Here is an 11,901-nt window from a genome sequence, read left to right as displayed (position 1 = left end):
GCAGGGACGCAAACGGCGGCGGCTACGGCCGCCACCATTTACGTCCCTGCTAGCCAGCGGCCGGATGTCCGGCCGCTGGCAGAGCCGGCCAGCGGCTCCGCAGAAGCCCTGCAGAGCAGAGGCAGCTCGCCAGGATTCGGGGGGGGAGGGACAGAGCGCCTCCCCCCCAGCCAGAATTTTGGGGGGAGGGACGGAGCACCTTCCCCCCAGCATCAGCATAATCCGCGAACAGGTAAGTGACCTTCGTACATCCCTAGCTTCCTTTCCTTCTCCATACTTTTCTCTTCCCATCATTCTGGTACAAGTGAATCTTGGTTTCATCAGTCCTAGGGATGTACGAAACACCTACCTGGCTCCGCGCCGGGCAATTCGCGGTGAGCGGGAGGTGCCTCGTCCCTCCCCCCGGAATCCTCGATGGGGGGGAGGCGCTCCGTCCCTTCCCCTGGAATCATGCCCGGCCAGCTCTACTCCGCGGCCAAGCCGCAGAGCCAATGGCCGACTCCAGCCACCCGCAGCCGGACATCTGGCCACTGGGCAGCCCTGCAGGGACGTAAATGGCGGCTGTCATAGCCGCCATTTATGTCCCTGTATTGAGCTGTGATAGGCTACGTAAATATTTACGTAGCCTATCACGGCTGGGGGAAAAAACCCAGCGTACTCAAATGGTGGTAGCCGCTGCTATTTGCGTACGCTGGGGGTGGGGTGGGAAAAAAAACCCAGCGTATGCAAATGGCATTAGCCGCCACCATTTGCTTATGCTGGGTTCCCCCCCCCCACCGTGATAGGCTACGTAAATACTTACATAGCCTATCACTGCCTCTACAGGAACGCAAATGGCATCCCTGTGTTAGCCGTGATAGGCTTTGTAAGTATTTATGTAGCCTATCAAGGCTATGAAGAGAAGGAAGCGAATGGCGGCCGCAGGACGGCCGCCATTTTATTTATTTATTTATTTATTTATTTCTATACCGCCCAATAGCCGAAGCTCTCTGGGCGGTTCACAAAAATTAAAATTTGCATTCGCAAAGCAGCGCGGACAGGAGCAGGTAAGTGCTCCATTTTGCGCGCCTCTTGTGGGGTGGGGGCGGCAGGGGCTTCATCCTGCGCACCTTTCGTGGGTTGGGGGGGCAAGGGCTTCGTTCCGTGATGGATTTTGGGGGGCTGAATGCACTGGCATTCGGCCTCGCCGAGAACCGTCGTGGAATTCTCTGACATCCCTAATCAGTCCAAAGAATATTATTCCAGAACTGGGCAGGCTTTTTTAAGGTGTTTGCTGGCAAAGGCTAATCTGGCCTTTCTGTTCTTGAGTGTTACCAGTGGTTTGCACCTTGTTGTGAAGCCTCTGTATTTACATTCATAAAGCCATCTCTTGACTGTAGACGTTGACAATGACATGCCTACCTCCACAAGAGCGTTCTTGACCTGGCTAGATGTTGTGAAAGGGTTCCTTTTCACCATGAGCAGAATTCTGCAGTCATCCACTTTAGTTGTCTTCCGTGGTCTTCCAGGCCTTTTGCTGTTGCTGAGCTTGCCAGTTAATTCCTTCTTTTTCAGGATGTTGCTGTCAAGGGCTCCTTGGAGGGCTCTCTCAGTCTAATCCAGTAGCCAAGTCCAGACGCAGACAAAGGGATTCTTTTCAAAGCTTTATTCTTCTTTTACAACTTACAACTCTACAGGTAGCAACTAGATCTGAGCAGCAGCATCCCTATGCCCTAAGTTGGAACAGTTGGTCCCCGTTTGAAAGGCAATTACTGGCAGACCACTGAATATAAGGACTAGGGAGAATCCCTCCCCTTTCCCCTTGGATCCTCTGGGCGCAACCGTTCTTTGAGTGCCAACCGGGTGCTACGCCTCCTTTCCGTGCTCTTCATTTGGCGCCGCTGTCTGCGCCTGCGCCGCGCATCCAACCAGTCTGCTATCAGTGCTGGGTCACTCCCTGGACTGCTTTCTAATCTAGGAATGTTGGTGGGAGGAATCTCTGTCAGCTGCGGGCCCTGGGAAAAAGGGGTGCACTCCTCTCCCAGGAGCGACTGCTCTTCCTCCGAATCAGAACTACTCTGGGATTCTATGGGCTCGGTGTCCACCCTGACAGTTCCAGACTGTTGTATTGGCCACTCCCACTGTTTTTGCTCTCTCTCTGATGGGTTTATTTTGCTTCCTCAGCCTAATGATGGCCTCCTTCACTCGCATGGATGCCTCTGTGGACCTCACATTGGGAGTTCCAGTGAACAGCTACCAAATGCAAATGTGACACTCAGAACCACCTCCAGGCCTTTTATCTGCTTGCTTGGTCATGGGGTACCCAGGAAACAGGCCACACTTGGCCATGCGGCTGCTTGCCAGCCATTCTTTCCATTACTTATGGGCCACCAGCGATGGGTGTATGTGTATGCCACTGGCTGTACTTCCTGAATGGTTAGTGCCCCACTTTCATCAAACCCCTTGAATTATAGCTGAAAGTCCTGACTTCACTCCCATCTGGGTGTGTTTCCTTTCATCTTCAATGTGGTGGTGTACAGAGGCCAACTGCCAAAACAGTTATCCTTGTTCCAATATTTCTGGCCCTGACTGTAAGTGGTCTTGATCTACTGTGGATTCCTGAGGCTGGATTCCAAAGAATCCAGCCTCATTTGAATCTGCGGAGGATTTCTCTGATATATCCCTAATCGGGGGGTCCGTGCGCAGCCCTAGCTTTTGAGCCCCAGCTGGATGCTCGTGCCATCCCTAGCTGCAGCAGTTGGGTAGATCTAAAAGGGAGAAGGCATTATCTCAGGTATCCTGGTCCCAAGTTATTTAGGGCTTTACAGGTCAATAGCAAAACCTTAAACCTGGCCTGGTAGCAAATTGGCAGCCAGTGCAGAACAGTCCTTTGAACAAAGAACTGCACTGCACTGTACTAGGGATGTCGCGAGCGTCTGTTTCGGGGCTCAAGCTCAGCAGGTCCCTGCCAGTTGGGCCCCCTGGACACCAGTCCGCAACTTCCTGCTCTTGCCCAACATGGCACATGCAGAGTTGGGCAACCGCAGCAGCCCCTGCTCCTTGCCTGAGTGGCAATGGCAGGATGGGAAGTCTTCCCATCCTGCTGCCAAGAGCAACTGCGCCCCTCTCTGCAGATGCTCAGCAGAGAGAGGCACAGTTGCTCATGGTGGTGGCAGCAACAGTGCTTGCTGGGCCCCTGCGAACCACCAGCCGGCTCGTGTCCCAGCGTGAGCCGGGTCCAGCACTGGGCAGGGTTCCGGCGAGCAGGTTGCGGGGCAGACTCATGTGAGTTCGCACAACCGTACACTGCACTAAATGTTACTGCATAATGATGACAAAGATCTCTGGTTTGACTAGAGGAGAGGGTCCATCTTTTCTTTTTCTTTTAAAACACAGTATCTTAAATAAGCCAGGCTGCATATAGCTCTGATTTAAGGTCTAATGGGTCAGATTTTGTGACTTGCCGACTCTTAGACTTCTTACTTACTGCTCTGGCTCTCAGGGCTCCTTCACACGAGGCTTTTATCATTCACTCGCGGCGGTGGGTCACTAATGGAAGTTTGTGGATCCTTTTCATGACATTGTCAACATCCAGGGCACATCCAGCATTTTTTTGAACTTTATCCTGCTTTTTAAAAGCTCAGAAATAATGCACTATTTAAACGTAAATCCACTTGAATGGCTATGTGTAATTGTGCAGTTCCACTATAACTACGGCCTACGAAAAAGAAGCCATGGAGACAGAGCAGGAAAATCATAACTGCCCTCCCCCCCGCTCCTCCTGCATATCTTCTTGTTGACCTGGGCTGGGAGGAGAGTTTTCTTGGCTGGGCTAGGAGACACTCAAAGTGAGCGTGGAGCTGGCGGGGAAGGAAGAAGATGGCGACCCCCCATGTAAACAACTGAGAGCAATGAAGACCCATGCTGCTTTGCAGAGAGAGCAAGAGATACTTGGAACCATTGGGAGACCCACTGATTCGCGGCTCGCTTTTTGCCCTGAGGCTGCGGAGAATGTGCAGCATATGTCAGCCCATGTAAGAGCTGATCTTTAATCCCGCATAGAAACCAGAAGCAGAAGCCCCGATAAACTGTGGAATAAAAAGCCCTCAGTAATACCCAGTTTCAACATTTCTTCTACATCTTCTTTCTCTAGCCCAGTACAGCTGCTATGTGGCTTGTATTAATGAGGTACCTCAGGATGGCCCCAGTCACCACCTCCCTCTGTAGTTAACCAGCATGCTCCACATATTTCTTGACTTTGGGGCTATCTTCCAGTCTGACCATTCTGTGATTCTCTATCATCCAGCATGTACAGCTGTAATTTTGAGCCACTGCCCTTATCTCCATTCACCATAGGTCATTTGGAATATAATCTAGATTGTCAATTACTCGTACATAGTGCTCTAGTTTATATCAAGAATGCAGTTCAGTTCCGAAGTCTACACTTTTGCATTTGGGGATGTGCAAAAGAAAGGGAGGGTTTAATGATGAGCGCTGTCTTCTGCACAGGGACAATATCTCATTTAGGGCATGGTGCAAGTTTCAGGGCACGCAAATTAGGAGAAACAGATGACCACTCAGACAAACATTTGACTCTACGTTACAGCTGACTGGAATCCAGAGGTCTTGCTGGCATCAGTCCAGTTCAAAAACAGCTCCAACCACCCCATATTTTATAACACTGTAAAGCCCATATTATTTGAAACATGTCAAAGTTGTTGTTTTTTTAACACAAAAGCTGGCAGCTTCCCCAAACCATCTCAAATGGTCCAAAACTATCAGCAGCCACCCACCTTCCTGTCCATTACCATCTGATTAATGACATTCCACCATTGGGGTCCACCATTAAGAATATCTGTGCTGTGGGGCTTCTACCTAAATAAGAACACTGAGACTTGTAAATTGTCTGTATGGCTTGCAGCTGTGTTTTATATAGAGGTGTCTCTTTTGTACTGCAATGACCCTGCAGGAAAGGCTGTGTGTGTGTGTGTGTGTGTGTGCGTGCGCGCACGCGCATGTGTGTGTGTATTTGTGTGTGTGTATAATTCAGTAAAGTGCAGGCAACCATACTCATGATAATAAACTTATTATTAAACAATATGAAAGATCAGAAGAAAGTGATCTGGTCAATCTTTTAAATCTCATAGTGTGGCTGTGAAATCAATCTGTCATCTGTCATTCAGATTCCACAAACGTTTGTTTCTAGTGAGAAAAAATAGCTGTTATAATATTCCAGAATTGTGTGTGTGTGTGTGTGTGTGTGTAAACATTTCTTCTGAATACATTTTTCAGATTATTTACCTGTCATTATTCAAGTTCTTTTAGCATGTTTTAAATACATATTGCTAATGAAATATTGTAATGCCAAAATGAAATCAGTAATCCACTTGTACCCCATTTCAACAGTTGTGTAAATTACTTCTCCCAGTTTTGAGGGGACCTGCTGCCCAAGTATTTCTGGCTGTATAGGATGAGCACTGGCACACTTATATTGATGTATCCATGCTGTGGAGGTTATGAATATGATTTTGAGTCTGTTAGAAGTCAGCCACAGAATCCTATAAAACTAGTCCTCCTCATGGATTTGTGGCTTGTATTTTTTGCTGCTCTATTTATTTTTTAAAGCTTTCTGTTAATCATTGTATTTTATTAATGTGATTTTATCATATGTTGTCTTTTTAAATTGCTGTAAGCTGCCTTAGGGGTCTTGCTGTTGAAAAGTACAGGAGAATTCTTTACAATAAACAAATAGATGCAGGAGGAGTCATAAAAACATGGGGATGAGGGTGTGCATTAATTTTTTAAAGGAGCTCATTTGGTGCAGTTTTCATTTGTTTTGAAATAAATGTCAAGAAAAATGAATGGGTATAAATGGGTTTGTTACTCTGTTCATACCCAAACATCATATATTCAGGGGAGGGTGGCTACATTTTTCTGGCAATGGCAATGCTTCTCCTAGAGGATTTCTATTCTGGGTGGAAAATGGCAACTGCCTGTGGGGAGTGTCATCTTTTACCGACAGAGCCCATCCCAAATACAATACAACTTCCAGTAATTCTGGGAAAATATATTGGTGGCCACCAGGAGGCAGCCATTGAAATCAGTACCACTATCAAAACTGGCTAATAATAATAATAATAATAATAATGATGATGCTGCTGCTGCTGCTGCTGCTGCTGCAAAGGGGGGTAGGCCAACAAAATTATTAAAACAAATGATATTTACACAGATGAATAATCAAGCAACTGAGAGTTCTAATGACGACAACAAATGGAATGGGGAAACAAAAGCATTATTGTACTTGCCTTATAAGGACAGTCACAGTTCAATATTTAGCACATTAAAACAGCACAATCAGGTCTCCAGACCAGTATTCAGAGAACGTTACTTTTTCTCTGAGGACAAGGTCCACTCGTACTTTGTCATGGTCTCCACCACTACCTACTTTCTGCTTCTGCAACTCTATTATTGCTTATGAATTTCATGCAGATAAAACACCAGGTAAATTCAATTATCAAAACCCCTGCTGGTTTAAGACCAGGGTTAAGGCTATCTCATGTTGGCTCAAGCTCCACAAAGCCAGGAAATTGAAAGCCAAGGCTGATGCCTTAACAGACGTGCCCCATTAGTAGTGATGTTGTGCAATGTCACAAATTGTGCTTGCTTACAACTTAGCCTTCATATATACCCACACTTTTCCTAGGTCTTTGAGGCCCAAATCCAGATGGGGAGGATGGAATACCTGGGATCAGCAAAGATGCCCCATGTTGTCATGGTCCTGTATTTCTTTATGAAGCATTTGAGCCTTACTGTATTGCTTAAAGGAATCTTCCTGTGAGTTTACCCATGCCTGTTCGTTGCTTGTAGTAAGTCCTCTGCTATACCTTCTCTCTTTCCCTCTTTCTTCCCTTCAACATCCATCCATCCATCCTTTCCCTCTCCCCCCCTCCTCTCACACACACCATCCTGAACACACATGGATCATCTCTAAGGAAAGATATCTACATCTCCTCTCAATTCAGTGTAAGATTGCTAACACACAAACACACACACAAACACCAGTCTTGCACGCTCACTAAAATCTCTCTCTTGACTTTGTTTTGCATGTTCAGTGAAACAGAAGAGTTCAACTCCTGGCACTCCAGCGCATGTATGAGTACAGAGAAGAAACCACAGAGTGCAGCACCTAGAGCATCATTCCAAAGGGTGCTCTAGCAGCCACACTCTGTGGTTGGGTCGCAGGTACACCTGACTGCTGAGAATTGAGATTTCTTACTTCTCTGTACCCCCCGAACACAGCTGAGAGGCAGCACAATTTTGGTGAGTTTTCTCTTTGCAATGGGGTCCTTACAGTGGCTGCAAGCACAAAGCTATGGGGAGTACCGGGGGCTGCCTAGAGGAAAGCTGAGGTGATCCATGGGCAACAGCTTGCTCACCTTTGATCTATATCATGGGTAATCTTTGACTTCTGTGACATATTACAGAGTGAGTTTTATATAGTAGTGACTCATCTTTCTGGCTGATTTTTTCCCTTTTAATTTATTTTAAGCACTTTATCCAAGAAACTCTGACTAAGTCAGTTCTGCCACGTCCCAAGTGTAGCAGGGATTCCTCACAGCTTTTGATGCAAACAGAAACTAGCAATTCACCTCAGAAATAGCAAGAAATGGCTATTCGTGGGCTGATGCTCTACGCAATGATGACCTTGGCTGGGGCTACCCAAACAAAATGGTCCCCTGCTCATGAAGCTGATGCCATTGTGGTAAACAGAGCCAGTGCCAAGAGGCAACGTTTCAGGATCCCCTGGCACAGCGAGGCAGCAGCACTCTGCTCACAAGCTATATTTTCTAATGACAGTCTGGCAACCATTTGGCACCTTTTGGTTTGACAATCCAGTTCTGTATGTCAACTTGGTTTTCCACACAGATGCTACTTTTTTCCCCCTCGACAGTGTATGTGGTCATTTCAAATGAATTACAGTGAACTATAATTTATAATAGGGGTGGGTTGCTAGACACTTGTTTGTGATTCTGGCTAATGTAGGAAACGCGGAAGTAGATTTTTATTATTAAATTGGTGAAGTTGAGGGTCTGTCCCTTGGATGGGAAGTATCGAGGTAAATGAGGAGTAGCATGGGGAGGGAAAGTCCTTGCTGTGCTAGATTGTTGTCACCACCATGGAGCCTTCTCGCTTTCTCCACAGAGGTGACAATGCTGCAGAGAACAACGATCATGGATGCTGAGCGGACAAATGCATCTCTGTGTGCTCCATGTACACATTGCCTGGTCCATGCCCCCTGGCACACTGCATCTTTCAGTATGTTGCCCCCTAGATAACAGGAGGATGCATACCACTGGAAGTAACATATGATTATTGACTGGAAGAACCAAAGAGGCTATAAATGTGGGGAAGGAAATGTGGTCACTATGGGCACCAATATACCCCTGGGAGTCTTTCTTGGTGCCTGCCAAGACGCTCTACCCCTCCCACTTTAACACATTCTCTTACTGGCAGCAGGCAGCTGGGATTGCTGAGAAATAGGTTTCTGTTGGTGCAGAAAACTGTGGGTTCAAAGGGGTTGTTCAGTGTATTGGGGCTCAGACCCCATATCTGCCTCATAGACAGTCTTCTGGGCAGGTTACTTGTCCCATGGCAGCCATTTTGTGGTGGTGCCCAGGACAGTTTATCAAATTGCCAAATGTGTCCATGGCCCACAAATATTGCATAGCCCTGCTACAGGTAGATTGATATAGATGACTGACCTATTAATTTCTAATTATGTAATAGTTTTATTAATCACTTTTCATTAGGGTTGTACAAAACCCCCTTACCTGGAGTCTGCCAGGGGTCCGTGGGGGGGGGAGGTGATCTGCTCCTCCCCCCCGGAATCCATCCAGGCCAGCTCTGCTTCAAAGCCCTACGGAGCCGGCTGCCAGCTCTGCAGGGCTGGAGAAAGTCAATATGGCCAGCAGCCATTGCTGTGCCGTATCTCTAAGTCAGTCCCCCGGACACAAATGGCATAGTGGGCACCATTTGCGGCCGTAAAGCTGGTCGATTAGTCTAAATGCAGCCGGCTGCATTTAGGCTAATCGACCAGCTTTATGGCTGCAAATGGTGCCCACTACACCATTTGCGTCCGGGGGACTGACTTACACAGAGATACGGCACGGCAATGGCTGCCGGCTGTATCGACTTTCTCCAGCCTTGCGGAGCTGGCAGTCGGCTCCGCAGGTTCGACGTGGACCGGGATCTGACCCGGACGGATCCCGTGGGGAGGTGGAGGTGAGTGATCCATTCCGCCACTGACTTCGAGGACTCTCATTGGAGCCCTTGGAGGAATTCTCCACCATCCCTACTTTTCATCTAGTTAAGATTGTAAAGCGATTTATAAAAACAATACTGCAAAATACACCTATTCCTTGTATGTGCATCAACATGAGTTAACATTACCACTCTACAGCACCATCACGTGGAATACAGAATGTAAACATATTGGAGGAATAATCATGCCATTCAGCCTCCCTGAATGGCTGAACACATATGCTGTCCCAGTTGTACATTCTTCTGAGTTTGAGAAGTGGTTCTTGCTTCCCTCTGAATAAAATCTGAGAGTTCTAAGATGGGAGACAGCAGAAGAGGTGCAATAATGATTGATGACAGAAGGAGAATAATTTTTACTAGTGCTGTGCTGAACATTTCAATTCTTCCCTTTTCAGTATATTGGGGGGGGGGGGGATGAAAACTCCGGCCAAAGAGGATGGGAGAGGTGAGAATTTCAAATAACTTTCTCCTTGGAAAGAAGGCCATAATTTCAGCTTGCCTTTTTAAGTGTAGGCAGTGGCTGAGGAGTCTTTTTCTTTCTATTTTTCTTAAAAAAAAATAAAACAAAACACCCCCTGCATTTGCAGGAGCCCAGGACTTTTTTCCAGCCTGGCAGCTCTTTCTGAACTCCCAGGAGGTCACCATGTGACCTCACCGTCTCCAATAGGCATTCAAGAAAGGCTCCAGGCCTGCAGAAGCTTCTTTGCAAAGCATGAGCAATCTGTGCTTTTAGAGCTTTAAAAGAATTCTGCTCTTCCTTGCAGAGCAATCAAGAGAAGCATTTTTCTAAAACTCCAAAAAGTCCCATTTGTTTTTTGCAAAGAAGCTTCTGCAACCCGGGAGTTCTTCCTGAATGCCTATTGGAGACGGTGAGGTCACGTGGTCTCATAGGACTTCAAGAAATACTGCTGGGCTTGAGAAACCTCTTGTGCTGTGTGTGTGTGTGTGTGTGGGGGGGTGTTTCAAGTAAAAAACACACACAGAGAGAAAGAAGATCCAGCCATCTCCCAAACTTTAAAAGCTATATGGAAACCCTGTCCCCCTCCCCAAAGAGAAAATTCTCCAAAATTCTCCCCCTCCCAGCAAAGGAGACAGGAAAAAGCAGTGCCTCTTTCAAGGGGAGAGAAAAAATTCCCAAAAGGGGGGGAGGGAAGCACTAATTTTTACTAATGTACATTTTATATTCAACTTTTATAATAAAGAGCTTAAATGAAGACTAGGGACTCACACGTACAAATGAAGTCTGGATGATTACCCCAAGAAGCGAAAGGGGGTTCATTTTGACATGGGATCAGTCTCAAATTAAGGATGATTAATTACTTTCCATTATTGGAAGGCAGATTATTCCAGCTGCTGATAAATCCCTCTTCAGAAGTGGTCTAAATCCATGACACTTCTCCCTATCCAGATTCTTAACGCTATGCACAATTTTATGCACATCTATCATGTCCCCCCCCCTTACATGCCTTTTTTTCTAAGTTAAAAAGCCCCCCATATTGTAACCCTTCCTCATAGGGGAGTTGTTCTAGCCCCCTGAACATTCTGGTTGCCCTTTTCTGCACCTATTGCAGTTCTCCAATATCCTTTTTAAGGTGTGGTATCAAGAACTATACCAAATTCTTTTGTTTGCAGTGTTTGGTATTGCATGGGCGCTACAATAACATAGGCAGATGCAGGGAAGAAAATCCAAATAAACTGAAGGAATTGCTGCAAATCTTGTAAGTAAGAAGAACAGTGCTACGTAACTCATTTGAAAACAAAATATGGAGCAACAGAGGCTATGTAAAGCATCAATTCTACCTCAGGAATAAAACTGTGGAATAAGGCCGGGATAAACTTGGAAGAGGAGAATTTCAGAAGCATCCCTGTGAAACTGGCCTTGAGGGATGCTCCCAAGCCAGAGCCTAGAGTCAGAAAAAGGATCAGGGAAAATGAAATCTAAAGAGTCCCAGCAGTGGCCAGAAGGAGTCTGGATATTGTATTGGGAGAACCTCCAGTCCCTCCCACACCCTTATTTTGGAGGAATTCAGAAACATGGGTTGGGACTACTGTCTTTCTTTTGTCCCTAAATGGCAAATTTATTTGAGGGTACCTCCCTCTTGTATATAGTTTGCCTATTCCTTATTGGAGTATGTTATGGACTCTTTCGGCCATTTCGTAACAACTAAATGAATGTGCTTATAGCAATATTCTTGCATCAGTGTCCCTCCAATATTCAGAGTTCTCGTCTTTCCTGACATTCATAATGGAAATATTATCTCTCTGGGGGCTATTTTTGGTGGCCTTAAAGAAGATGAATAACACAACTGTGTTGAAGCTGCAATAAATTAATAAAACTCATTTTAAATGGCCAAGAGGACTAACTAGAAAAATATGAAAGAAATGCAACTGTGAATCTATATCAGGGTCCATGTTTGAAAAAGACAGAAATAAATACTTAAGAAATTTTTAAATAAAAAAAAATGAATAAATAAGAACAGAATGGAGGAGAAAGACACGGGAAGTAAACAGAAGATTTGTGGAGGGTTTTGCAGATGAAGATTTGATTGATTGATCTGTAATTCTTGTATCCTGCCCTTCCTTTCAAAAGGGTCTAAGGCA

Source organism: Heloderma suspectum, chromosome 2 (genome assembly GCF_057233095.1).
Source record: "Heloderma suspectum isolate Gila_16-S chromosome 2, 16-S_ref, whole genome shotgun sequence".
Taxonomy (NCBI): domain Eukaryota; kingdom Metazoa; phylum Chordata; class Lepidosauria; order Squamata; family Helodermatidae; genus Heloderma; species Heloderma suspectum.
This window is presented reverse-complemented; position numbering follows the sequence as displayed.